Genomic DNA, 26,835 nt, shown 5'->3' on the forward strand with positions numbered 1-26,835 from the left:
TAGACAAATACATTGGTATAGATTCTTGTATATTGATACAAAGTTAAATTATATTGACTATTGTACGCATGCATGTTTCTACCTCTGTTTAAAACATTTTTTATGTATTGACATATATTGTATTGATATATATATATATATATTATATATTTACCATATGGCAGTGTACATTTCTACCTCTGATTAAGATACTTATATAATGAGTGTGTATTGATATATATTTACCTACTGCAATGTATATTTGTACATTGTTTATTTTTGGAGGTCATTGTCCTCATTTGTTTCACAGTAGTTTATTTTCTTAGTCTTTAAGTTAGATAGATATTGAGAATTATATAGATTAATAGTCATCTAAGTTTGTCATTTATAATTAGACTAATCAGGTTCTTTAGATTTATAGAGATTATACTCAGTATAGATAGATAATCTTCAACTTCTTCAAGGAGCTGTAGAAAATGGCCTTTAATCTAACTCAGAGTTTTGTGGTAGTGAGACACAATTGCTCCTGGCAACACCGCTGTATTCCCGAGAGAATGTTGAGCACCAAAGACACTCCACCTGGAACTTTTCTTTTTGGCAGAACTGGCCTTTGGGCAAAGAAATGCCCATACCTCAACCACTGACAGAGATACAGAGCATGCATCAATGGATAAAACAGGGCTGTCATATCCTGCCAAGACAGGGTAAGATAGTTTTGAAAAGTTGCTTGCCTTTGAAAATGGTATGTCAGTTATGTTAGGCCTTAGCCAAAGTTGGTTGCTTCAACGCTGCTAACGTGATTTTGGGTGATTGCCCAGGTAGCCAGTTGTCTCTGTGATTTGTTGCATGTTTTGGAAGTTGTTTTACTGAACTTCCTAATTACCCAGGTAACATTATTTCCCTTCTGAGATCTTTGATGGGGTTGAAGACTATATAAATGTAGTTACTTTCTCTCATGACTTGGCCAAGTTATTTATTATACAAGACCTAAGCTAGTTAGAATAGGATATTTGTACTTATTGTATATAATTTCATAGTAGGTTTAGAACTCTCTTATTTAAACAAAAGGGGGAGGTGTTGCGGGAGGTCCTCCCACTCCTCCAGCCTATCACCGCTGAGATACCAGCCCATTGAGGCGTGGTCTCTCTCCCTTTAAAAAAGCGGCCACTTCCCTCTCCTCTCTCTCTTCACTTCCTGCTCCGCCGGCGACTAGACTCCTTTCCTGTTTGCGTAGAGGGCTGTTGCCTGGGACAGTGATCTGTAAGTTTTTTCCCCTTTAAATAAATACCACCCTATTAATCATAATCCCAAATTGGTGTGGCATTGTTTCTGACTTACGCCTTCAGAGGCTGAACTAGCCATCTTCTGTTACCACATAAGGCTCCCAGTGGAACTGGAACACCAAGCCAGCCACAAAACATTCAACCCACACTTGTAATACTGGCAAGATATGCTGGGACACTGATGGCTCAGCGCTTTCTTAGTAGCCAATAAATGACTGCTCTAACTTGAAGCCCATGCTGTGAGAGGAAGCCCATAACTAACACTGCTTGGATAGCCAGGAACCAGAACTTGAATGGCTCAGAGACAGGGGTAGAACCAAATACAGCTGACCAAGAAAAAATATCAATGAAATATTCATAACTAGTTTCTGCTATAATTATATATTGGTGCCTGCCTACTTATAATTAAAGAGGCTTCTTCCAGGGGCTGATAAGATCCTATGCAGAGATCCCTACCCAAACATTAGCTTGAGCTCTAGGAATCTTGTAGAAGGAGGGTGTGAGTATTGCAGCATTCAGTGGTTGAAGAAATCAGGAGAACATGGCCCATACAAGCAACTAAGTAGGGCATATAGTGGCTCAAAGAAATTGATAAAGCAATTACAGAGTCTTCATGGCTGCATACATGCTATAACTGTTTAGTTTGGGATATTTGTGAATCTCCTAACTGTAGGAGTCATGGTGTCTCTGACTCTTGCCTGCTCTTGGGACCCTTTTGCTTCTATTGCATTGCCTTGTCTAGCCTTGAAATAAGAGTTTGTGCCTAGTCTTATTGCACCTGGGTATGATGTATTTGATATCCCTGGGAGTCTGCTTTTTTTTTTTTGAAGGGAAAAAGGAGCAGTGGAGCTGGGGCAATGGAGATTTTCTGGGGGAGGGACTGGAAGGAGTAGAGGAAGGGAATGATTCCATCATGATATATAGTATGAGAGAAGAATAAATACAAAGAAAAATGAAAATGCATTTAGTATAAGTTCAAGGATCCTTATAATCTGTAGCAGCCCAAACACTGCAAATGTCCAAAGTCTCTTTTAACATTTAATACAATCTCTTGACTGTCACATGCTGTAAAATCAAGAAACAAATTAAAGATTTAAAATATATAATGGCACAGGACATATTCCCATTTAGAAAAAAAAACAGAAATATGACTGTATACAGCTCCCAATTTAGGCAGACTCATGTGTCTGTCATACCAGTCAGAAGAGATAGGCAGACCACCAGTCCATGCAATTTCCACACTCCCGTCATTCCCATAGACATAACCCTCCAACCACCCTACAGCTGCTACCTCTAAAACTATTTACCCACCCTATATCAGATGCATAGCCTCTGCTCAAGTGCAGGCCACATCAGCCAAAAAAAAAACCTCAAACACACACACACACACACACACACACACACACACACACACACACACAAAACAGGAAAATTGAGGTAAAGACTCTTCTGGACCAGAAGCTATGCCAGTCATCAGAAATCAATGCAGGTTTCTTGCCTGTGTACCTTCTTTATTCTTTCAATAATCCCATACGATATGCCCAATCCCATCTTTGTATTGTAGCCTCCAATTTGTTTGGAGACCCATACACTACCTGCAAGAAGTCTATGTTGGCCACCTTCCAACTGACCTTCCTCATTCTCTAAGTCTCCCCTCAACACTATCCCCAAATTTCCTACCCTCTCCCCATTTTTCAGGCCCAAATATGGATAGATACTCCCTGCTGGAGCCAAGGCCACACCTTCTCTAAGATTTCCAGCCCCAACTTAGGATGAGACCCCTGTTCAACCATAGGCCACATAAATCAGAAAACTAGAGAGCAAATAGAAACCAAGGAACAAAACACCCATGCAACAAAGACAAACTGAGAAATTGGCACCTAGACCCACAAATACCTCAAATACTGGACACAAGCATAAATACAACCAACAACAGCCAGAGCACTAAGTCACTACCATATTCCAGCTATCCTACTACTGCAAGCCCTGAATATTCTAACACAGTTCAAGCACAATTAAGTTAAGACAACTTTATAAAGATGACAGAACTCCTTAAAGAGGAAGTAAATGAATCCCTTAAAGAAAACAGAGAAAGGATAAATGAAGTATTGGAGAAAATTAAAAAAAAAACCTTAAAGAAAGCCAAAAAGTAAATGAAGAAACAGTGACAGAAATGAATCAATCTATTCAAGACATGAAAATAAAAATAAGAGTAATTAAAAAGTGCAGACTGAAGGAATTATGAAAATGAAAATCTAGGTAATCGAATAAGACCTGCAGAGACAAGTTTCACCAAAATACAACACATTGAACAGAGAATTTCAGACTTTAAAGGCATGATCAAAGAAATAGGTAGATTGATCAAAGAAAATGATAAACCTAAAATTTCCTGAAAAATAACATCCAGGAAATCTGGAACACTATGAAAAGACCAAACTTAAGAATAATAGGAATTGAAGGAGAAGAATCTCACCCCAAAGGCCAGGAAAAAATTTTCCAAAAAATTCATAGTCAAAATCTTTCCTAACTAAAAGGACACAGAAGAATACAGGCCACAGAACCAACTAAGTAGGGCTTGCAGGGTCTCAAAGAAACTGAAATAGCAATCATGGAGCTTGCAAGAGTTTGCACCAAGACCTCTGCATATATGTTATCATTGTGTAGCTTGGTGTTTTTGTGCAACTCCTAACAGTGGGAGTGGGGGGGTTTCTCTGACTCCTTTGCCTGCTCTTGGAACATATTCCTCCTACTAGGTTGCCTCCTCCAAGCCTTTGATATGAGGATTTGTGCCTAGTCTTATTGCAATTTGCTATCCATGGTTTTAATAATATCCCTGGAATATCTGTTCTAGTCTGAAGGGAAATAGAGACTAATTGGATCTGGTGAAGAAGGGAGTAGTGGAGAGGACTGAGAGTAATGGTGGGAGGGGAAACTGCAGTTAGGATGTATTGTAAGAGAAGTGATGTGAGACGTCCTCTGTATATGTGTTGCTTTTATTGGTTAATGAGTAAAGCTGCTTTGGATTATGGCAAGGCAGAATAAAGTCAGGTTGAAAGAGATATACAGAGAGAATAGGCAAAGCCTAATAGATGCCATGTAGCTGCAAAAGCAGAAAGACCACCCAGAACCTTACCAGTAGGATGTGGTGACACACAGATTAAGTAATGGGTTAATTTAAGATAAAAAAAAAAACTAGTTAACGAGAAGCCTGAGCTAATAGACCAAACAGTGCTATAATTAATATAGTTTCTGTGTGATTATTTGGGTCTGGGTGCCTGGGAAATGAGCAAGCAGCTTCTGTTTACAAGAAGAATAAATTTTGAAAAAAAAAAAGAGAGAAATGTGGACACAGTGAGGGAAGATTGGTTCAAGGCAAGACTGAAACAGCAGGGCAAACAACAAACCCCATAGCTCTGCCTCAGACAGGTGGGCTTCACTTTTACAGGGCTTAGATAGCTCTAGCCATGAAAAATTTCATATATCTCCTTTGCTACTTCTACTTCCTGTATGTAACTCTCCACGGCAGACCTCTCATAGCTTGGGTATCTCAACATCCTATCATCTCAAAATACAACTCTGTCTTCATCTTTACAGCTTCATACGATGAAGTCTGTCTCCTCACTGGGCTTCTGACTCTGCTAAACGGATAGATGCAACAGTGCTGAACTGAAGCTAAAGAGGAAGAATCTCCGACCTATAAAGTTTGATTCTTTCTTGTTTCCAGAAAAAAAATTCAACATGGGTTACCCCCCCTCCCCAATTTGGCTTTTAAGTTGTTATGGATGCTTCCATGCTTGGATCAGAGTTCTAGCAGCTTCTGGAAGAAGTTGCTTCTTCAGATTAGGAATCAAGTTGACTATTCCATTGAGAAATTGAAGACTTAGATGGATGGAATCTTACCCTAAGCTACCTTCCTAGACTTCAAATGATGAGAAGGGCCTCCTCTTTAATGGATCTAAACTTTTTGAAATCTTCTCCCTCTTTTTCACCACAGGACAGCCATTTGAATCTTCCTAGTTCTGTTTTTCTCCATGAAACTGACTTCATTTCTTTCTACACCACTCGTTTCTTTTCTGCTGTAGACCTAAATAAGTCATCAGCAATAAGCACCCAACAGAATCAATATTGTGTCTAAGAAACCACCCAATTACTTTTTAATTTTCCCTTATTAAATTTCTCAGGAAATGGAGAAAATATAAATGATTTGGGAACAAAATATACAAAGGACCTATAGATAAAATGTTCATGGAGTCTATTTCCCCCTGAAATTCTATGAACTCAAGCTCCAGTGTGTGCATTATGTTCACCACTTTCATATTGCTAGCCCTACAAGAATAGCTAATTAAGCTCTGTGTACAGTTTCCTGTGCCTTTTGCCATCTAAAGTTCTAATATCTTCCACATTCCTCCAAAAGACAACATTCCCACATTCTACCCAGCAAAAGAATCACTTTTGGCATACAGCATTTTTACCTAATTTGTTTGTTTCTCACCGTAATTAAATTTCCTAAATAAAAGCACTGAGGTAATAAACAGGTTTGTTTGACTAATATTTCCAGATCATGACCCACAATTGTGGAAACAGTATAGAAACTAAATTTAGGAACTGAAGGCAAGAGACACAGGGAAAAATGTTTATTGGCTTTCTCTCTTGCTTAGTCACTCTCTCATGTTCAGTTAGTTTTCCATCCCTCTCAGTCCTACTTGCTTAGAGTATTAAAACCTCGGTGGAAGAGCTTTCCCATATCAATCATCAATCAACACAATTTTCCCTAAACATAGTAAGTAGCAATTTTGATCTGGGCAAAGCCTCAATTGATGTTCTTTCAGATGACTCTAAGCTACATCATGTTGACAGCTGAAGCTAATTAAGGCAGATATGAGAAGATTTTTCAAACACAAAACCAATATATTAACCATATCAAACATGAAGAACTCGAAAACACACATAGGTCAAGAAAATGAGGAAAAATAAGAGTCTAAGAGAAAACTAAAACTGCCTCTCCACAGAAACTTCCTAAACCAAGAAAAGCACAGGGACCTCATAATATAGTAAATTTTCCAAAAAAAGAATGATGAGGATCCATCATTTTCCAGAGAAACAACAATAAATTTAGATGATAATAAATTCAACAATATAGATGGTACCATAGGCAAAACAAGACACAAAGACAGACCTACAAATACATATCATGGTCCCTTAAACAAGAATGACAAGATTCTAATCAAAATTAAATGACAAGAAATCACTGGCCAGCACTCATCTTGTGCATTCCAATTTTCGCCTTTGCTGATGATAAAAAATAGATTGGGTGAGGAAAGCTGTTACACCAAAATTGGAGAGATTTGCATGAAGTTTTCTGAGGTTTTAACTTTATAGAAAAGAGTTTTGATTAATAAAAGGATCTCATTCTCTTATAATAAAAATTATATTGCTTAAGATTACTTAGACACCATTTTGTTTCCTATGATTGAAGATTGCCTGAAAAACTGATCTTGAAAATATTTCCTCTGTACTTATTCATAAGGCCATAAAAAGAAATTTGCTTTCAGCTAGCATGACCATCAATACACTTTGACTGTACTATCTCATAAGGATTTTTAATTTTCTATGTCTCATGTGAGTTGGACTTAAATCATTGATTTCTCCCACAAGGTACCATTATATTGATTCAACTATAATCATTGGATCAACTGGTCATTAATGAAGCAGAAACTTTGTATTTATTGATGAGAAATAAGTCTCTCAAAATCCAAGAAAAAAATAAATTAGAAAAGTTGCAATTCACATCAAAAAATCAAAGAAAGAAAAAAAAACTATAGTTCCCTATTTGCAGTCAATCACAGTAAGGTTGAAGGTTCACATTCGGCAAAGGCCTTTTCTGTATCTACTGAGATTAGGTGATTTTTTTTGTCTCTAAATCCACTTCTGTGCTTTGTTAAATCTATCTATCTATCTATCTATCTATCTATCTATCTATCTACAGTCCCAGAGAGTAGGACATAAAGGAACATATCTGAATAGAATAAAAGTTGTATAATGAGAAACTCACAGACAACATCATCCTAAATGGCAGAAAACATGAAGTTATCCAATTTAAGTCATGAAGAAACAGGATTGACTATGATCATCATCCTTTTTCAATATTGTGCTCAAAGTATTACCTGAAGCATTAAATCACTAAAAGAAAATGAAAGGGAGACAAACCAGAAAATAGAAATACCATTTGTCTTAGTCAGGACATCCATTGCTGAGAAAAAGCACCATACTTTGAATATTTTTATAAAGAAAAATATTTAATTGGGGTGGATTCTAGATTCAAAGATTTATTTCTATTTTTATTTTTTAAACAATCTTATTTTATATATTAATCCCCGTTCCCTTCCCTTCTGTCCTGACTCCTCACATCTTCTCCCTACCCCACCCTCCATCCACACCTGTCTAAAACATGTTACCAATACTCATTTGACTTATGTATTTCAAATCATCTCTGCCTCTCTGAGATAAAAACAACTTCATCATGGCGGATCATCTATTTGGTATGTGTATACTTTCACTTTGAAAGTTATTTTATTGAGAAGTTTTGAATCATTTTTCAAAGGCTATTGTGAAGATATTGACTGCTCTCCTCATCTGTAATATCCAAGGCTTAATATCTTAGCATCATATCAATATTCACTATGTCAAAGTCAAAGCTTTCCTTTTTATTTAGACAGAAAAAGGGAGGTAATATGGGATTCCCCCTGTATGCTGTGAAGATGTTTTATTACCATCACAGAACAGAACATGGTGGGAATTCCAAGCAGAGATAGAGGAGAAAGGAAGGCAGAGACAGGAAGATGCCATGTAGCCACTGAAGGAGACAGATGCTGGATGAAACCTTACTGGCAGGCCACAGCCATTTAATGACATACAGATTAATAGAAATAGGTTAATTTAAGATGTTAGAGTTACTTTATAAAAAGCCCAAGCTATTGGCTAAGCAGTCTTGTAATTAAAATAATTTTTTTATAATTATTGCAGGTCTGGGCAGCTGGGAAATGAACACGCAGCCTCTATCTACACCAGGATATAATAAAGTTTGCAAGCTATACAGCATACACAAGATTAATGTCTAAATTCAATTGTCCTATTAAGCTTTTATGATTCCTTGACTACTAAGGGATCATAAAAAGAAGCACAAATCAGTCTAAATGATTCATTGCCTGAGGGAATGCAACAATCTACCAGTAACTAGGAGGCACATTGTGACCCAGGGACCATGACTTTAACCTGAAAAACCCATGACACAGGTCTCTCAAGCCAGTTAGGTCAGGCCAACTGCATGGTTCCCTGCACAGCCTACAGCCCACTAAAATCCTATGACCTTGACCTCTACTCTTAACACTCCCAACTTCTAGGTCCCACAAGAACAGCTGATTAAGCTTTCTTCTAAAAGTCAACATTTCCAGGTCCTTTGCAGCAACAAAATCCTCTTTGAGTCCCATTTTTTTTTCCAACTTTCTTCTCTGTTGATATTATTAAATTATCTAATCTAAAGCAACTCAGGTAATGAGCAAGTTTATTTGGCTGTTAACCCTATTTCACAATTCTTCCTTTTGGGAGCTTAAAACAGATACTCAAGCTAATAACTAAAGGCAAAATGTGTAACCATTATTTTCTGGCTTTCTCTCTTGCTTTGTCACTGTCTTGTGCTTAGCTAGCTCTCTTATCTATCCCAGAGCTGCTTGCTCAGAGATACTGCCAACACAAGTGAAAAAACCTTCTTATATCAATCAAAATCAATACATTCTCTCTTAGACACCTTAATCAGACATTCTGAACTAGGCATACCCTCAATTGGTGTTTTCTCAGATCACTCTAAGCTATGTCATGCTGATAGCTGAGGCTAATTAAGAGAAAAAGACAATAATATACAAGAATATTTTAAAGATCTAAAGGCAATGTACTAATCATGTCAGTCACTTAAGCAGCAAAAACACAAACATGAACATAGATATGCCTGGAATGGAAAGAGGCAAACAACTAAGATAAAGAAGAAAAAACGAAAACTGTCTCTCCAAAGAAGCTTCCTAAACCAAGAAAAACTAATATAAAATTAGTGAGACCATTATTTTCCAGAAATGAGGAATATACTTAATTAATAATAAAATCAATAGCATAGATGGGTAGCACTGACAAACAAAGACACAAAGACATATTATGGTCCTTTAAGTAAAAACTACAAGATTCTTAACAAAATCGAACTCTAAGAAATCACTGACCAGCACTCATCCTATACACTTCAGTTCTTTATCCTTTATCAATAATAGAAAATGGCGTGGGTGAGAAGGGCTGTTCCACCAAAATTGGAGAGATTCACTTGAAACCTTCTCATGTTTTAATTTCATAGAAAATAGTTTTGACTACTACAAGGATCTCATTATCTTATAGTAAAGAATAGGATGTATGCTAGGATCACTTACACACCATTTGTTTCCAAAGATTGATAATTGCCTGTAAGTTTGCAATCAGAGTGAGGAAATGAAAAGATTTTAAAACAAAATGCAAGATAACAGATTTTTTAAAAAATCAGTGTATACCTAAAGGAACTTGTTTTACTCTAATTGCTTTATAAGTCACAGTACTTTTGAAAACAAGTTTATTGCTATTTTTGCATATGTTTATGCATGAGTGAGATTGTCTTCCACATGTATATAGGTGACATACAAAAAAGGATTAAGATGCTTTTGATCTAAAATGGTAGTTATGAGCCTCACAACTTGAGTTAAGTATCTGGACTTAGGTCATCTTCAAAATGAATATGTAATGAGCCACCTGCCAACATCCATAATACCTTTTATCAAATAAACCAAAATTTTCAGATAAACAATAATAGCAATGAAATGAAAATAAAGTAAATAAATGACCCTTAGGAACATGATGCATCAAAATTAAGAAGATGTGTTTGGTAAATTTGCACCATAAATGAATACAGTACAATGATAATGCCCAACAATTTATAACAGGAAAGCTGATTACAAAGCTACATTCATAATGGAAACATTCAAAGTATTCAGTGGGATTATGAAAAAATAGTACACAGATTGATATAATATGACTTCTTGCTGAATAGTGGTGATGCACACCTTTAATACCAGCACTCAGGAGGCAGAGCAGGTATATCTCTGTGAGTTCAAAGCCAGACTGGTCTACATAGTGAGTTCCAGGACAGACTCCAAAGCTACAGAGAAACCCTGTCTTGGGGAAAAAACTACCACAAAGCTAAAACAATGAAGAATGTGTAGAATATTTGAGAAAGAATAAAGGGATGGAGAGAAAAAGACAAGAAAATAGTCAGAAAAAGATCATTAACTATTAATCAAAAGACCAAAGGAAACTTAGAAAACATGTGATCTTAAACAATATTACACAGCTACCTATGATTCTATGTATAGAGAAATTAATAAAGACTTCACAATTTTCACAAAACTACCTCAAAGTGACCAATAAAATGTTGTTTCTGACCCTATAGTTATTGGTATTTCTTCCAAACAGAAAGGCCCCATGCTCTAGAACCCTCTCTATAAAAAGAGATTATCTCCTGCTCTGCAGACCCTTAGGTCTTGTTGTGTTTTCAGGTAAACCCAAACCCATTGATGCCCAATCCCAAAGCAATATAGGATAATTTCTGCTTCCTGTCACATGGATTATAGCACAAGATATAGATTCTGCCTTATCGACCTGGCCAATACCATACACACCTAAGAAACCTCTGCAGCTCGGAAACTCTTTTTGTCCCCTGGAACTAAATATCACTAAATCACACCATTGTGGCTAGTGGTAGCAGACAAGTTAGAAGCATTCAAATCATGTATTGCTAAAAGACAATATCAACATAGTTCTACCAGCTTTTAAACTATTTGAAACATTTATAAGACAAACTTGAGCTGGGCGGTGGTGGCGCACAACTTTAATCCCAGCACTCGGGAGGCAGAGGCAGGCAAATCGCTGTGAGTTCAAGACCAGCCTGGTCTACAAGAGCTAGTTCCAGGACAGGCTCCAAAACCACAGAGGAAACCCTGTCTCGAAAAACCAAAAAAAAAAAAAAAGAAAAGAAAAAAAGAACAGAAAAAAACTTGAAAGCAGAATGCAATATTCAGAACTTCTAGAAACCAGATGATCAGATTTCAAATTTGTCTTCACACTGCACACCAAAAGCATGACTCTGCGTGAATACTGGACAGTGATATTACAAGTATAATATCCTACCATGCCAGGGCTGCAGAATGTCCCTCTCCCCAAGAAATCCATATAAAGGGAGGCTCAGAGGACAAGGACCACTGCCCAGGTCACTGCAAAGATCAAGAGAACCAAAGCCTGACTCATGGTCCATTCAAATCCCAGCAGAAATGACAGCTCCACAGACCATCTCTGAACACCCTACACTCACCATGGCAAAGCTTGTGGTATTCCAAGGGCTGGAGAGATGGCTCAGTGGTTAAGAGCACTGACTGCTCTTCCTGAGGTCCTGAGTTCAATTCCCAGCAGCCACACAGTGGCTCACAAACATCCTTAATGAGATCTGGTGCCCTCTTCTGACATGTGGGCATACATGGAGGCAGAATTTGATATGCACAATAAAAATCTTTAAAAAACAAAAGAGAACATTTTTTTTAAAAAAAAAAACAACTCATTTCAACAAAAGTAGAGAAGAATCCTGATGATGGAGGAGGGTCATCTGTCTATTGGTTAATAAAGAAACTGCCTTGGCCCTTTTTAGGACAGAAAATTAGGTAGGCAGAGTAGACAGAACAGAATGCTGGGAGAAAGAAGCAGAGTCAGGCAGTCGCCATGATTCTCCTCTCAGAGACAGACTCAGGTTAAGGTCATTCCTAGTAAGCTAACCACCTCGTGGTGCTACACAGATTATTAGAAATGAGAGTTAGTCAATAAGAGGGGGGAACTAATGGGCCAGGCAATGTTTAAAAGCATATAGTTTCCGTGTAATTATTTTGGGTAAAGCTACCTGTGCGGAGCTGGGCGGGAATGCAGCCCACCGTTCCTCGTACTACATCCTGGAAAGAACCTGCAAGCTACCTGCCACTATTATACCTGATTGGTAAGACTTTCCAGAACCCCTCATTGGCTGGGGCCACTCAACTGGGCCGCAGAATATTGACAGCTTCCCTATGGGGTGATCAAAGATCAAAAGACTCAGATAGCACAGTACTTCCTGTTCTGTCCTTTCAGCCCAGTGGACAGGGCCCTAGTCTACAAAGTTAGCATTTTAGTAGACATTCTTCCACTTTCTGAGAGCATATCCTATTCCTCATCCAAAGCACAGGGTCCTTTGTTTGCACATTCCAATATACACTCAATGTGCAGGGCAGCCAACCCATTGTCTCATACCTGGGAAATCCTGTGGCCAAACACAGATCACATTCACAATTGTTGTAAAAAAAAAAATCAGGTCATAAATTAGAAGATAATAAAGGGTCATAGTAAGGGTTGGGGACAGGAAAGAGAATGTGGATATAATAAAGTTATAATCTCAAGAAATTATTTTGATAAGTTGAAACAGGCTTTATGGCCACGTGCTCCAGAAACTAGGGATTTGTATTAAAGCACATCAAAGATTTCTCAAACCTTTTATCTCAGGGTATATATCTAAAACCAGTAAAATAACATTCCTGTTAAGCAGGACCACATTTTACTCAGATCTATTTTGGTTGAACTATTGTAACCATAGCAATTTGGTTTCATGATAAGTTCAGTTCTTTATCTAGATTCTTGATTGTCTGATCTCTGGACAAGAAATGACCACCAGAACTTTTATGGAGCACCTAAAATTGCTCACCTAGTTCTGCATTGCTAATCTCAACTACTGTTGAAGTAAGAAAGTTCTCAACCACTGTCCTGTCTCTCCCTTCCTGCACTGTGAATCTACCAGCTTCAAGCCTGACCTATGTACTCACCCTCTTCATCTATAATAATACACTGAAAGTCAGAGAGACTGGAGGTCACTCATTAGCTGCTTTATTTTTCCTTCTCACTGAGCAGTCAAGGCCCAGTCCTGAAGAAGTTATAGGACTATTTACTCAGCACGGGCCAGCAGAGGCAGGATTACATTTTCAAAGCAATTCTCAATTACACTGCATGAGGCAACACTATTATAAGCTTATAGTCTCCCATGCCAGTATGGCAGAGCCTCCCCCTTCCTAGGGAATCCATACTCAACAAAGCTCAGAGGCCAAGGGCCACTGCCCAGGTCACCACAAAGAACACCAGACCCTGTCTGGCTCATGGTTCATCCCTGTCCAATCAGCTCTGGCAGCACAGCCAACCTACTCTTCCTGGTCTGGGGACAGTGTTTCCTACATTCACCATGGCATGGCTTGTGATACTCCTTACAGCTCCCAAGAGCAGAACAAGAGAATACTGGAAAGAATCTGTAAACTACCTCCTACTGGTGTTCCTAATTACCAACCAGAGTCCCTCATTAGCTAGAACCACCTAGCTGGGCTTCAAGACATTAGCAGTTACCCTACAGGGTGAGCAGAGATCGAATGTCTCAGAAAGCAAAAATCCCCCAGGTTTGTCCATTCACACTATGGTCAGACAAGATCCTAATCTGGAAAATTTGTAGTTTAATAAAATCTTCCATTCTTCCAGAGCACTTTCTGTTCCTCTTCCAAGGCACAGAGTCCTTTGTGTACACATTCTATTACAAACTCAAGGTCAATTGTAACCAACACGTTACTTCATAGCTGGGAGGTCCTGCAACCAAACACAGGTCGCATTCAAACAGTAATTGTTGTTAAACAAAAAGAAGCCATGAGAATTAGAACACAATGAAGGGCTTAGAGGCAGGAAAGAGATAGTAGAAATAATGTATTTATAATCCAGAAAAATTCTGTTAAAAAGTTGAAACAGATTTTATGGCCAGGTGCTCCAGAGACTAGAGATTTGTATTACAGCAGACCAAGTACTACTCACATCACATCTCTCAGAGTATACATCTTAAACCTAATTAATATGTAAGAGTTAACCAATAAGAAGCTAGAATTAATGGGCTAAGCAGTGATTTAATTAATACAGTTTCTGTGTGGTTATTTTCAGGCTGAGAAACTGGGAACTAAAAAGTGGCTTCCCACAACAAACTGGTGTCCACGTGGCCAACTAAAATCCACTTACAATCTTAGAGAGCTTGGAAAGGAATTCTAGACACTAAAAAATGAAGTTCAGCCACATTTATTTCCCCAAATGGGCTTTGCTTACTGGTGATGTGCTGCAGCACCTTTAAGAGAAGTTTCCCTGATTTAGAGGTAGCCTAAAAAAGCTGCACCATTTTGAAATGCTGGCTTTCTAGGCTGTGCTGCCAGTGCAAACTCTGACTCTTTCTGGAGGATCAGCTATGGGGTCTGTGAGGAGATTGCTAATGGCAACTTAGACTCCATGTATGCCTGAAAATGGGGCAATGTACATGGCTTTCAGAGGCAGCAAACGTGCCTCGGCCATGTTGGACTGTGTGGAGCAAGCAGGCAGGACATATTTTCTCTACCAATGGCACAGCTTAAGTTCATAAGAAGTGCTTAGCATTTTAAGACGTGCTCCAGAACAGGAAAGAATTACAGATACACAATAGTACAGATACATACATAAAAGACCTCTAAATGAGACACAGTGTGTTAAAAAAAATGTACATAGGCCTGGGAGAAAGAAGAAAAATACAGAGTTATAAAAGTAAATGGTTTATAAAAAATGAAGTCTTTAAAAAGACAGAGTACAGAAGTCATAAATTAAAGGAGTAAAGATAATAAAAGAAATAGTAAAAAGTAATAGAATAAAAACAAATAAGCCACGTAAAGATGACTATATACAGAGGGTCTGGAATATGTATATTATGTATATTATTGTGTTTTATTTGAATTTTTTGACTGTAAAGGAGCTAAGAAATCAACATATATACTTTAAATGTATCATATCTTCAGAATTTGGGTCTACAGATTTGTTGCTTTAGAAAAGAGGTTCTTTGGTTTCCACAGAGGATGAGAACCTGTGGAATACTTCTAGACTAACGTGGCTTGATGAATCAACACCATCCAAAAGGTCGCTGTGAATGCCCCCCCAAAAGTTACTTCACAAAATAAAAAGCAGGAAGCAGTTTAGAAAGAACTATACCCATATTCCCAAATACTGTTCATGAATGTTTATTTACATTTAAAGGGGGATATGCTATAGATTTGCATTGGTATGGATCTTGGTTTATGGATACAAATTTAAGGTATTATATGTATTTCTGCTCTTGATTAAGGTATTGCATTTGTGCACCTCATTTAAACATGTAATGTATAATTAAAAATATAGGCAGAGAGTCATCTATAATAGTAATACTCAAGTTTGTACTCATACTAGTTATATTTTCCAGATGTACAGAGATGTATTTCAAATAGGGATTCTTCAAATCTTTCAGAGACTTTCAGAATATAGCATTTAAAATGTTTTAAGATATTAAGACTTTTCATGACAATGAAACACATCTGCTCTTGGTGGTGCCAGTCTACTTCAAAGGATGATGGGCATCGAAGAGGCTCCTTATGAAGTTTGTTAGCCATTTGGGCAAAAAACTGCTCTTGCCTGGACTGCTTGATAAACTGGACATGCAGGATCCACAGAGAAATCACTGATGAACCTGCCTAAAGGTAAGATGATTCTTTGGGTTTCTTGATTCATGAAAGAGTTTGCCAGACAATCTGCAGGACTCAGAAGACAGTAACTGATGGACTTTTCCATTGCAAGGCAGAACAGGTCTTCAAATTTCCTTCTTCATGGAAAACTCTGCCAGATACTATGGGTTGTGAAGTGAGGACTGGATGCCCCAACAACACAGATGAACTTTGGGTGACTAGGCAATGAGATGTTATTTCTAGAGTTTTGGAAGGTGTTTACAATATAACTCCTGTTCACTTAGGTAATAGTATAGTTCTGGGGTCTTTGATGGACTTGAAGAATTTATACTTATAGTTTTTTTAGTTATGATAAAAGATAAAGTAGATATAAATATTGTAACTGCCACATATTTTTTCCAGATGGGCTTTGTTAGCTGGCAGCAAGCAAGGGTGCCACAGGTCTTATAAGAGAGGTCTTTCTGACTCAGCATTGGCAACAATGGATGCACAGGTTCTTTATGGAAGGGTTTCCTGGTTTGTGGTGGCACAAATACCTGACTCTTTTGGGAGGTGCTGCACTTAAATGGGGTCTGTGTGCATCATGTTACAAATTGCTTAATGGAGACAGAGACATGCCATACCCCTGAGGCTGGGGCAGAGAGAATGGCTCACAGAGCTGGCAGTAAACATACCTCTGCCATGTTGGACTAAGAAGAGCAAGCAGGCAGGGCTGAGGAGTTGGTCCTAGCCATGCCTGTTTAGCACTTTTAAAAAAGGGTTTCTGTTCAGGAAATAATTACAAATATGCAAAAAAAAGATTCAAATAAAGACATGTAAATGGGTCACAGTGTGGAAATGTATGTAAGCTTGGGAGAGAGAAAGACAGTCATAGATTAAAAGAGTAAAGAAAAATAAGCCATGTAAAGATGGGAAATACACAGAGAGTTTAGATTCTGCATATTATTGTGTTTTCTTTGAATTTTTGAATGTGAATGAGCTAAGTACAGAGAGACATTTCATTGTACGGGCTGCTAAGACGAACCAACATATATTTTAAAGGTATCTTGACTTCAAAATTTGGGTCTAAGGAAATGTTGCTTTAGAAAAGAGGTTCTGCTTTTGTTTCTACAGAGTATGAGAACCTGTGGATTCCTTCCAGAATAAGGTGGTTTGATGGACCAAGATCCCCTGATAGATATTCATGAACCCTCAAAAGTACTTTCCCCCGAAAAAAGCAGAAAGCAGTTTGGAGAGAACTACTCCAAAATTCCAAAATATTGGTTATAAATGTTTGTTTACATTTAAAGGGGATATGATATAGAGATAATACTTTGCATTTGAATATATTTTGGTCTGTTGATACAAATTTAAGGTCAATTTTGTTAAATAAATATCTGCTCTTGTTTAAAGTATTAAATTTGTTCAGTTCATTTAAAGATGCAATGTATAGTTAAATACAAATTAATAGATAGTCATTTAATATAATAGTTAAACTTGTAGTCATGTTACTTAGGTTTTCTAGATGTACAGAGATATATTTCATATGGATAGGTATTCTTCAAATCTTTCAAAGACATACAGAATATGATATTTTTAAATGTTTTAAAAACTTAGGCTTTTTCATGATAGTGAGACCTTCTGGTAGCACCAATTATTCTAGAGAGGTTGATGAGCACTGAAGAAACTCATTATGGAATTCACATTCAATGTAAGAAGGGTAGCCATTTGGGCAAGAAACTGCTCTTGCCTGGATTGCTTGATGGTATGTTGTATAAACTGGACATGCAGTACCTACAAAAAAATGACTGCTAAAGTTACTAAAGAAGGTGAGACAGTTCCTGCTTCATGAGTCTGCTAGACATTCTGCAGGCCACAGAAAAAAAGGTGACTGAGAAACTGCCACTATAGGTGGAACTGTTTTTGACATTTTCTGCTTCATAGATAAGTCTGCAAGAAACTATGGGCCTGAGACTGAAGATGGATGGCACAATGGTTTTTTTTTTTTCTGTTTGTTTGTTTTTTGTTTTTTGGGATTTTTTTTGTTTTTGGGTTTTTCGAGACAGGGTTTCTCTGTAGCTTTTGGTGCTTGTCCTGGAACTAGCTCTTGTAGACCAAGCTGGCCTTGAACTCCCAGAGATCCGCCTGCCTCTGCCTCCTGAGTGCGGAGATTAAAGGCGTGCGCCACGACCACCCGGCCTGGATAGCACAATGTTACAGAAGAACCTTGGGTAACTGTCCAGGCAGCAAGATCTTTGTCAATTCTAGAGTTTTGGAAGTGCATATAATTACTTAGGTAATATACATCCTTCTGGAGTCTTTGATGGAGTTGATAGTTTTATACTGATAAAAGATAGATTAGATATAAAACTTTAGACTCGCAAAGATAGAATTGATGATAGAGTACTATCCTTAATTTGCCAAATATACATAGACTAAATATTGTAACTAAAATTCTTGCCTGCTAATTGTTTTGTTGTATGTAATCTAGCTAAATCAAAGGTAAAAACTTCCTTTTATTTAGATAGAAAAGGGGAAGTGATCTGTGATTCCCCTCTGTATGCTGTGAATATATTTTATTCCCATTGGTTAATAAAGAAACTGCTTTGGGCCTATGGCAACACAGAATAGAACAAGGTGGGAATTCCAAGCAGAGATAGAGGAGAAAAGAAGGCAGAGTGAGGGAGATGACATGTAGCCACTGAAGGAGACAAATGCTGGAAGGAACCTTACTGGCAGGCCACAGCCATGTGGCAATACACAGATTGATAAAAATGGCTTAATTTAAGATGGGAAAATTACTTAATAAGAAGCCGAAGCTATTCATATGCAGTCTTATAATTAATACAATTTCTGTATAATTATTACAAGTCTGGACATTGGGAAATGAAAAGCAATCTCTGTCTACACCAGGATATAATGAAGTTTACAAGCTATACAGCATACACAAGATTAATGTCTAAGTTCAATTGTCCTGTTAAGCGTACATGATTCCTTGACTACAAAGGGATCATACAAAGTGCAGAAATCAGCCTGAATGCTTACTGCCTAAGGGAATGCAACAGTCTGTCAGGAACTGGGAGGTATATTGTGACCCAGGAACCATGGACTTTAACCTGAAAAACCTATGATACAGGTCTCTCAAGCCAGTTAGGTTGGGCCAACTGCACGGTTCCCTGAAGAGCCTACTGCCCACTAAAATCCTATGACCTTGACCTCCACTATCTGTCATTACTCTCAACATTCCCATCTTCTAGGTTCTACAAGACCAGCTGATTAAGATCTTTGTCCAGTGTTCTGATATCTTCAGCATTCTTCTGAGTCAACATTCCCAGGTCCTTTGCAGCAACAAAATCCCCTTTGAGTCCCATTTTTGTTCTTTCTTCTCTGTTGCTGTTATTAAATTATGCAATCAAAAGAAACTCAAGCAATGAACATGCTTATTTGGTTGTTAACACTATTTCACAATTCCTCCTTATGACATTTTAGGATAGATAATCAAGCTAATAACTAAAGGCAAAATATGTGGAACCATTGTTTTCTGGCTTTCCCTCTTGCTTTGTCTCTGGCTTATGCTCAGCTAGCTCTCCTATCAGAGCTGCTTGTTCAGAGATATTGCCAGCTCAGTGGAAGAGTCTTCCTATATAAATCGAAATCAACACAATCTCTCTCAGATACCTTAATCAGGTATTCTGATCTAGGCAGACTCTCAGCTGGTATTTTCTCAGATCATTCTAAGCTATGTCATGCTGATAGCTGAGGCTAATTAGAAGAAAGAGACAATAATATAAAATAAGTTTTTAAATGTGATTAGTACATTGCCTTTTGATCTTTAAGCAGCAAAAACACAAACATGAAGATAGATATGCCAGGAAATGGAAAGAGGCAAACATCTAAGATAAAGACGAGAAAACTAAAAGTGTCTCTGCACAGAAACTTCCCAAACCAACAAACACTCAAGGAACTCATAACATGAGAAACCTGAAAACAAAATTGGTGAAACCATTATTTTCAAAAAAATGAGCAATATACTTAAATAACAATTAATAAAATCAATAACATAGAAGGGTAGCACTGACAAACAAAACACAAAGACACATTATGGCCTTTAAATAAAAACAACAAGATTCTAACCAAAATCAAACTCTAAGAAATCAATGACCAGCACTCATCCTATACACTTCAGTTCTTTAATCCTTTACAATAATAGATAATGGCCAAGTGAGGAGGGCTGTTCCACCACAATTGGAGAGATTCACTTGAAACCTTCTCATATCTTAACTTTGTCGAAAATAGATTTGACTGCTAAAAAAAAATCTCATCATCTTATAATAAAGAAAAGTATGTCTGTTAGGATCACTTAGACACAGTTTTGCTCCCCCTGATTGATGACTGCCTGTAAGACTGAAATCAAAGTGAAGAAATGAAAAGATTTTAAAACAAAATGCAACATAACAGATTTTTAAAGAATCAGTGAACAACCAAAGCAACTTGTTTTACTCTAATTGCTTTATAAATAACAAGCACTTTTTTTTTTTTTGATATTTCAAGACAGGGTTTCTCCGTAGCTTTTTTGGTTCCTGTCCTGGAACTACCTCTTGTAGACCAGGATGGCCTAGAACTCACAAAGATCCGCCTGCCTCTGCCTCTTGAGTGCTGGGATTAAAGGCGTGTGCCACAACTGCCTGGCTCACAAGCACTTTTGAAAACAAGTTTATTGCTATTTTTTGCATATGTTTGTGCCAGAGCCAAAATGTCTTCCATATGTATACAAGTAACACAAAAAAAGAGCGGTTCAGAGGCCCTGGATCTGAAATGGTAGAGTTATGCACATCACAATTTAAGTGTAGTTATCTGAACTCAGGTCACATCCAAAATGAATATGTGCTGAGCCACCTGTCAACATCCATAATACCTTTTATCCAATAAACCAAAAGTCTCTCACAGATTAACAACAAGAGCAAGAAAACCTAAATAAATAAAGAAGTAAATAAATGATCCTTGGAAATATGATGCATCAATATTGAGATGATGTTTATGTTAAATTTGCACCATAAATGAATACAGTACAATGACAATTCCCAACAATTTATAACAGAAAAGCTGATTACAAAGCTACATTCATATTGGAAGTACACAGAGTAATCGATGGAATTATGAAAAAATTGTACACAGATTGACATAATATGACTTCTTTCTGGGTGGTAGTGGCACAAACCTTTAATCCTAGCACTCAGGAGGAAGAGACAGGAGGATCTCTGTGAGTTTGAAGCCAGTCTGGTCTACAGAGTGAGTTCCAGGACATGCTCCAAAGCCACAGAGAAACCCTATCTCGGGGGAAAAAAATTACCACAAAACTTATCAATCAAGAATGTGTATGATATTTGGGAAAGAATAAAGAGGATGGAGAAAAAGCCAAGAACTAAGGCAGGAAAATATAGTCAGCTATTAATCAAAAGACCAAAGGAAACTTAGTCAGGAAACGTGTGATCTTGACCAATGTTATCCAGCTACCTATGATTCTATGTGTATAGAAATTAAATAAAGACTACATAATTTTCACAAAATTACTTCAAAGTGACCGTTAAACTGTTGTTTCTGAAGCTCCAGCTACTGGTATTTCTTCCAGAGAGACCCCATGCTCTAGATCCCTCTCTGCAAAAAGAGATTATCTCCTGCTATTGTTCTGTAGCCCCTTAGACCTCCTTGTGCTTTCAGATAAACCCAGCCCCACTGATGCCCAATCCCAAAACAATATAGAATAATTTCTGCTTCCTGTCACATGGATTATAGCACAAGATATAGACTTTGCCCTATCTACCTGCTCAACACCACACACACCTAACAAACCTCTGCAGCTCAGAAACTCCCTTTGTACCTTGGAACTGAAAATCCATGAATCACACCATTGCAGCTGGTGGTAGCAGAAAGTTAGAAACATTTAAATCATGCATTGTTCAATCAACATCACTGTAGATCTACCAGCTTTTAAACAACTTGAAACATGTATAAGACAAACTTGAAAGTAGACTGCAATATTCAGAACTTCTAGAAACCAGATTATTAGTTTTCTTTTTCTTTTTTCTCTTTTTTTTTTGGTTTTTTTGGTTTCTCTATGGTTTTGGAGCCTGTCCTGGAACTAGCTCTTGTAGACCAGGCTGGTCTTGAACTCACAGAGATCCGCCTGCCTCTGCCTCTCGAGTGCTGGGATTAAAGGCCTGTGCCACCACCACCCAGCTAAATATTTATTTATTTATTTATTATGTATACAATATTATGTCTGTGTGTATGTCTGCAGGCCAGAAGAGGGCACCAGACCTCATTACTGATGGTTATGAGCCACCATGTGGTTGCTGGGAATTGAACTCAGGACCTTTGGAAGAGCAGGCAATACTCTTAACTGCTGAGCCATCTCTCCAGCCCTCAGATTATCAGTTTTCAAATCTGTCTTCTGACTGTAGACCAAAAGCATGACTCTGTGTGTAGAGTGGACAGTGAGATTACAAGCATACTATCCTACCATGCCAGTGCTGCAGAGTCTCCCTCTCCCCAGGAAATCCATACAGAGGGAGGCTCAGAGTACAAGGAACACTGCACAGACCATTACAAAGAGCAACAGAACCAGAGCCTGGCACAAGGTCCATCCAAATCCCAGCAGAATTGACAGCTCAACAGACCTTCTCTGAACACTCCACACTAAGTCACAGCTTGTGAACTTCCTTACAACTGATTAGAAGTATAGAAAAATCCCGGAAAGAACCTGCAAGCTACCTGCCACTATTATTCCTGATTGCTAAGAATTCCAGAGTCCCTCATTGGCTAAGGCCACCCTGCTGGGCCTCAGAATATTATCAGTTCCCGAATCGGTGTTCAGATATCAAATGACTCAGACAGCCAAGTACTTCCTGTTCTGCCATCCTGCCTAGTAGACAGGGCCTTAGTCCGGAAAGTTTGTATTTTAGTAGAGATTCATCCACTTTCCTAGAGGATACAGTTTTCCTCATCCAAAGCACAGGGTCCTTTGTATGCACATTTCATTACACACTCAATGTGCAGTGCAACCAACCCATCGACTCATAACTGGAAAATCCTGCGGCCAAACACAGGTCACATTCACAACTGTTGTTAAAGAAAAACGAACTGTGAATTAGAAGATAATAAGGGGTCATGGTAAAGCTTGGGGACAGAAAAGAGAATGTGGATATGATATAGTTATAATCTCAAAAACTTATTTTGAAAAGTTAAAATGGGATTTATGGTCATGTGCTTCAGAAACAAGGGATTTATTTTAGAGAATATCAAAGATTTCTCAAACCTTTTATCTCAGGGTGTCTATTTAAAACCAGTAAAATAACATTCTTTTAGGCAGGGCCACATTTTACTCAGATCTATTTAACCATAGCAATTTGGTTTCATGATAAGTTCAGTTCTTTATCTAGATTCTTGATTGCCTGGTCTGTGGACAGCAAGAAATGACCATCGGGACATTTCTGGAGCATCTCAAATTGATTACCTCATTCTGCATTGCTATTCTCAACTACTGTTAAAATAGGAAAGTTTTCAGCCACTGTCCTGTCTCTCCCTTTCTGCACTGTGAATCTACCAGCTTCAAGCCTGACCTATGTACTCACCCTCTTCATCTACAATGATACAATGAAAGTCAGAGAGACTGGAGGTCTCTCATTAGCTGCTTTATTTTTCCTTCCCACTGACCAGTCAAGATCCAGTCCTGAAGAAGTTGTAGGACTATTTACTCAGCAGGGGCAGCAGAGGCAGGATTACGTATTCAAACCAATTTTCAATTACATAGTGTGAGGTAACAATATTACAAGCTCATAGTCTCCCCCACTTCAACAAAACTCACAGGCCAAGGGTCACTACTCAGGTCACTATGAAGAACAATAGAAACTGTGTGGCTCATGGTTCATCCCTGTCCAAGCAGCTCTGACAGTTCAGCCATCCTGCACTTCCTGGTCTGGGGACAGTTGCTTCTACATTCACCATGGCAAGGCTTGTGGTCCTCCTTACAGCTTTGTACAGGAGAATAAGAGAATCCTGGAAAGAACCTCTAAACTACCTCTGGTGCTCCTAATTGCCTACCAGAGACTTTCTAGGACCACCCAGCTGTGCTTCAAGACATTGGTAGTTACCCCACTGGGCGAGCAGAGATGGAATGTCTCAGAAAGCAAACATCCTCCAGGTTTGTCCTTACACACTATAGGCAGACAAGAACCTAATCTGGGAAATTTGTAGTTTAATAAAATCTTCCATTCTCCCAAAACACTTCCTGTTCCTCTTCCAAGGCATCAGGTCCTGTGTGTGATCTGTGGACCCATGAAATGTCCATACAGGACATTTATGGAACATCTAAAATTGATCAACTCACTACTCACAGCTAATGACAACTACAGTCACAACAGGAAAGCTTTTACCCTCCTTCTTGCCCATCCTTTGTCTGTTGTGACTACACTGGATTTACACTTGGTCAGTGAACTCAATTCTTACACGGCTCCCACTTCACTCCTAAATTCACAATAAAATCTACAGAAATTGGAGGATACTCATTCACTGATCTATTTCTCCTTCACACCGACCAGTCAAGGTCCAGCCTGGTAGGAGTTGCAGGACTGTCTTTCCAGCACTAGGTAGCAGAGACAGGATTGGGTGTTCACAGCAATTCTCAGTTACATAGCAGGATGCAAGCCTGAGCTACAGGAGACATTAATCTAAAGCAGCTGTTCTCATTCTTCCTAGTGCTGAGACTCTTTAATAGTTACTCTTGATGTAGTGATCTCCCCACCTATAAAATTATTTATACTACTTCATAACTATATTTTTTCTGTTATTAATTATAATATAAATATCTGTACTTTCTGATCATCTTAGGCCAGTCCTGTGATAGGTTCATTTGATCCCCCAAAAGGAGTCATGGCCCACAAGGTAGAGAATCACAGCTATAAACTGATATAAATAAATAGATGAATAAATAAATAGCACTTAAAAATAGAATGAAATTCAAAAACTGGGAAACATTGGAAAATAGAAACAAAGTGATTATAGCAGTCATGCCTTGGAGAAAATGAAATCTAAAAAATAATAACCAATAATTGACTTCTCAAAATTATAAAAAATAAGACAACACTTAGTAATACTGACTTTGAAGCAGAGTAGGCCATTCCCTGGTAGAAAGAATGCTATTAATAATTTGTGCCTTGTAAAATGTTAGCTGCTGAGTGCTGTAAGCTGACACATGGAGTTACAGCCAATTGCCTGTGTCTCAAACATCTGAGCTGACTTCACTGTGTCAATCAGGATTGGACATATCTGCATGGGAGAGTTCACTAATTGGAAACTAAATACTTAGGAGTTCCAAGCTCTCCTCCCTAAACTGTACCGCCACCAGTGTCTGTCTTCATTCACAAGGAAGGAATTAATGTATGATGGGAATTACACAGAAAGTCAATCACTGTGCCCCATCACTGTGTCCATCTTTGTAATGGACACCCCTGCAGCCCATGGCTTTAAATTTAAGTCTAATATCTAGCTATTGTCCAGTGTGTTTACCTCCTCCAGTGTACACAGTACACCATTCCTACTCTTCTGGTCTGAAGGGAGAACCATGCTCCACATGCAAAATCATTTATTTTACTGCAATGGACAGTCCCAGTGTATGACTCAAACTGGTAATTTTAGAGCTCGGTGGTGCAGCATACTTGTAATCAAGAATGTACGATGGTTAGCCAGGAGGATAGCAAGGGCAATGCCCTGTGGGGCTGCAGACAATATTCAAGTCCACCTCAATCAGCAAAGGAGACACTGGGTCAAAACTGCTTTCCTAAGAGCTGAAAAATGCAGCTGTTCTAGAATTGTTATACTCTCCTGGCACACAAGGTTGTGACCCCATAATGGCCCGAGAGCAGCAGGTCAGAGGCCTTTGATGGAGAAGTGGGTCTTCTGGCTGGTTGTAAATCATGGTTGTCTCATTTGTTATAGGAATGTACCTTAATGGCTGATTAATCCTGCTGAACAAACATTTGCACCTCATGTTACTAAGCTCTAACAAGCATGGTGTGCACGCTATTCATCTTTTGATATTTGGGATGCGGTCCACCCTCACTTAAATTCTACTTTGTGTGACTTTATGTCTCCTAAGAACCAGTAAATCCTTATTCCATTAATTCTATTATCAACTATACTCGTCTACATCAGTTTAGTAGTGGAGCGCTGCTCTACACAGGAGAATCCGTTTACAAGCGCACAAAATTGACTACAGACGGTTCCCAAACCTAAATGTTAAAAGTGCAGAACTTCTGAAGACCCAGGAGAGACCAGGAGTCTCCGCGTTTGGCAAATGTGATGATCTCACTCCACATGTAACGATATAAACACGACAGACACCACCATCTGCGGCTCCCGATGCTCTCTCTGCTCTGTGCAGACACAGCCTGGGATGTGAAGGATTCAGAGGCTGCCAGGAGAGCTGCAAGGTTAGGACTACTGATGGAGGAAGACGCTAAACTCTGTGTCTGTCCGCTGGCTCCCACGCGGCCACCACACCGGTCGCGAGCCTCAGCGGCCGCTCCACCTAATTTAGGAACAGTGACCCCTAGCTCGCCAAGCCCAGCCATTCCTCCGTCTGTGGAGAGCAACCCCTCACTCACCATGGTGCAGCTGCCCAACAGACAGGCTCTCCGCCCACAGGAGAACCTGAGCCCTAAGAAAGCGGAAATGGATGTGAAGTCCGGCTCCCGGAAGAACCCTCCCATCTGACAGCTGGAGGCTCTGATTGGCTGATGAGGTCTGAGTGACCGGACCAGGTTAGCAGAAAGGACTCAGCACCTTGGTCCAAGACTGGCTTCTAATCTAAAGACTGACCTGTGCCAGATTGGCTGGAAATTTACGCCAAATTCAACAGCAAGTCTCTT

At 38.6% G+C, this 26,835-nt stretch overlaps 1 protein-coding gene across 1 annotated transcript in view; it reads right to left on the minus strand.

Annotated features, from left to right (window-relative positions):
* LOC121446136 (zinc finger protein 431-like) overlaps positions 1 to 26,622 on the minus strand; it is a 42,080-nt gene extending 15,458 nt beyond the window's left edge. The window contains exon 1 of the mRNA XM_041648548.1: positions 26,572 to 26,622. The gene's annotated coding sequence lies outside the window, so the exon portion shown is untranslated. The remainder of the gene's footprint in view (positions 1 to 26,571) is intronic.
* Between the last annotated feature and the right edge of the window lie 213 nt (positions 26,623 to 26,835).

This window comes from Microtus oregoni, unplaced genomic scaffold (assembly GCF_018167655.1).
Source record: "Microtus oregoni isolate MIOR12 unplaced genomic scaffold, Mior012 000003F_ref0000135, whole genome shotgun sequence".
Classification (NCBI taxonomy): domain Eukaryota; kingdom Metazoa; phylum Chordata; class Mammalia; order Rodentia; family Cricetidae; genus Microtus; species Microtus oregoni.